We start from the raw sequence: 3,393 nt of genomic DNA, 5'->3' as shown, positions 1-3,393 counted from the left end.
GCCGCGGAGCAGCTGGGCCCGTGAGCCACAATTACTGAGCCTGCGCGTCTGGAGCCTGTGCTCCGCAGCAAGAGAGGCCACGATAGTGAGAGGCCCGCGCACCGTGATGAAGAGTGGCCCCCCGCTTGCCGCAACTAGAGAAAGCCCTAGCACAGAAACGAAGACCCAACATAGCAATCAATCAATCAATCAATAAAAAAATTAATCTTTAAAAAAAAAAAACAAAAAACTACAATGAGGTATCACCTCACACCGATCAAATGGCCACCATCAAAAAAATCTACAAACAATAAATGCTGGAGAGGGTGTGGAGAAAAGGGAACCCTCTTGCACTGTTGGTGGGAATATAAATTGATACAGCCACTATGGAGAACAGTATGGAGGTTCCTTAAAAAACGAAAAATAGAACTACCATATTACCCAGCAATCCCACTACTGGGCCTATACCCTGAGAAGACCATAATTCAAAAAGAGTCATGTAGCACAATATTCACTGCAGCTCTATTTACAATAGCCAGGACATGGAAGCAACCTAAGTGTCCATCAACAGATGAATGGATAAAGAAGATGTGGCACATATATACAATGGAATATTACTCAGCCATAAAAAGAAATGAAACTGAGTTGTTTGTAGTGAGGTGGATGGACCTAGAATCTGTCATACAGAGTGAAGTAAGTCAGAAAGAGAAAAACTAATGCCACGTGCTAACACATATATATAGAATCTTAAAAAAAATAAAAAACAAAAAACCATGGTTCTGAAGAACCTAGGGGCAGCACAGGAATAAAGATGCAGACCTAGAGAATGGACTTGAGGACACAGGGAGGGGGAAGGGTAAGCTGGGAAGAAGTGAGAGAGTGGCATGGACATATATACACTACCAAATGTAAAACAGATAGCTAGTGGGAAGCAGCCACATAGCACAAGGAGATCAGCTCGGTGTTCTGTGTCCACGTAGAGGGGTGGGGTAGGGAGGCTGGGTGGCAGACCCAAGAGGGAGGAGATATGGGGATACATGTATATGTATAGCCGATTCACTTTGTTATAAAGCAGAAACTCACACACCCTTGTAAAGCAATTATACTCCAATAAAGATGTTAAAAAAAAAAAAAAAGATGTAGCTAAGGTTTTTGACCAGAGCAAAGAGATGAATACAGCTGACACTTAGATGGAGAAAACTGAGGGAGGGACATTTGTTTTGTTGTTGTTGTTGTATTTTGGGTTTTTTTAATAGTAACTTTATTTATCTACTTATTTAATTGAATTATAGATTAGTTACAATGTTGTGTTAGTTTCAGGTGTACAGCAAAGTGATTCAGTTATACATACATATATATTTTTTCAAATTCTTTTCCCTTAAAGGTTATTACAAAATGTTGAGTTACCTGTGCTACACAGTAGGTCCTTGGTGGTTATCTATTTTATATATAGTAGTGAGGGAGGGATAAATTAGGAGTTTGGGGACATTGTTTTTTTTGATGGACAGTGGTTTTGAACACAAAGGGTTTGAGATGCCCATTAGACTGTGATGACTGTGGACTGGCAGTTGGGTTTGAGGCTCAATAGAGAGGAGCCTCTCTATTGAGCTAGAGATAGAGCTAGAGATATAAATCTGTGAGTCCTGAGCATATAGGTGGAAGATCTCCCAAAGAGCAGGTGTAGAAAGAAAAAAGGTCCAAACCCTGTAAACCTGGGGCTCCCACTGTTTACATATGACAAAAATGAGGAAGAACTTAAATATGAAGGAGTAGAAGGATGAGAAGAAAGAGAGAAACACCACGTGAACACCAAGAAAATGTTTTAAGAAAGAGGGAATGGTCTGTGTCTAATGCTGATGGTTAGTCAAGAAGAGGACTGAGAATTCCTCACTGGATTTAGCAACATGAAGACTGCTGGTGAGTCAACAAGAACAGTTCTGCTGTGGATGAAAGCCTTTTGGAACAGGTTCAAGAAAGAATGAGACCAAAGAAAGTGAAGGCCACAATGATGACTAATTTAAAAGGGAACAAAGAAATCAGCTGGTATTTTTAATGAATGGGGAAACATAATTAGCTGAAAGGAAAGAGAACAGGTTGGAAGTGAGAAGATGGAATGAAATGGAAGGAAGCAGGGTTGCAGCCCCAGGGTCTCACTTGAGTCAGTGGCCATGAACTTAAAGTAAGACCCATCAGGATAGTTGTGCAGTTTTCCCAGCCACATCCCTCCCCCCTGGGGAGATACAAAGCACATGGAAACCTACACTTCACCAGCACTGGCATTTTTCTGAGGAAGTATAATGAAAAGAGAAAGGAGCAAAGAAACTGAGGATGATTATAAGGGAGTCATTATAATGCTCAGACACAGAACTGAACGTGGGTGGAAGGGAAGTGAGGGCGTGAGTGAAGAAAGTGTAGGAAAAATGTATTTCTGTTATGGTTGATTTAGGGAACTAGAGATAAGGAACAGAAAAATGATGGAGTGGTTGTAGTTAATGATCATGTTGAGGTCCAGGGGATGACCCTGGAAGTCAGTGGCTATAACACGTTGGAGGAGGAGAGAAGGTCCAATAATTGGGACAGATAGAGCTTTGAAAGCTCCAAAGAACATGACGGGAGTTAATGGAGCATGTGGCAGTGGTCCAGGTATTGAATCTGCAAAGATGAAGAGGTAATGGGCCAAGAGTCTGTAAATATCCACAGTAAGAAAAGGTAGAACGTGATATAATTAGCTTTATCCTGGGGCAGTGGAGGAGGGAGGTGTAGGGAATTGCTTATTCAACAAACATACACACAATGGAAGACATGATTTTGGAACCACTTCAAAAGATGTTAAGTAGTATGTGCTCTATAATTAAGATTATTAAAGGTATGGTCATTATATTAAACATTTTAACTGGATTTTTCTTGGGCATATAAATTACTGCTTTGCTGATTCCATGATCTCTGTGACAAAAATCAGACTCGCTGGGCTAACTTAATTAAGAGACTCCTGGAAATTAAATTCCATCACTTACGTGACAATCACAGGCATTTCACAAAAAATCTAGTTTAGGGAGTTGGGAAAAGGATCTGAAGGGTGGTCATAGTGTGCCTTTTATTTTTCATTACATGTCTTACAATTAGAAGAGGTCATTAGTCCAAAAATCTACATATCTCAGCCTGTCATACAGGACACTCAGAGCGTGATGGTGACTTGCCTGTAAAGCCTTAGCAACACCTATTCAACTCAACCTAAGCACCTGTTTGTAGTCCATGACTGGTAAGAAAAGTAGCTCAAATGATCCTAATCTACAAACGATTTCTAACAAAGAGCTGAAATATGACTTTTTTTTTCTTCTTAGCAAACTCATATACAGACAAGTCCCATGTAAAAACTGACCATTAGATATTTACAATTGGGGCACTTTGTTCCAA

The 3,393-nt window shown here is 40.3% G+C and overlaps 1 protein-coding gene and 1 long non-coding RNA gene across 4 annotated transcripts in view; both read right to left on the bottom strand.

Annotated features, from left to right (window-relative positions):
• Positions 1 to 3,393, bottom strand: part of CNTNAP2 (contactin associated protein 2) — a 2,074,761-nt gene that overhangs the window by 855,497 nt on the left and 1,215,871 nt on the right. The window lies entirely within an intron of this gene.
• LOC309632723 overlaps positions 1 to 3,393 on the bottom strand; it is a 31,598-nt gene that overhangs the window by 1,313 nt on the left and 26,892 nt on the right. The gene's annotated exons all lie outside the window — the stretch shown is intronic.

This window comes from Balaenoptera borealis (assembly GCF_965194805.1).
Source record: "Balaenoptera borealis genome assembly, chromosome: 7".
Classification (NCBI taxonomy): Eukaryota; Metazoa; Chordata; class Mammalia; order Artiodactyla; family Balaenopteridae; genus Balaenoptera; species Balaenoptera borealis.
Note: the sequence above shows the minus strand (reverse complement) of the source record. Positions and strands in the feature narration are given on the sequence as shown.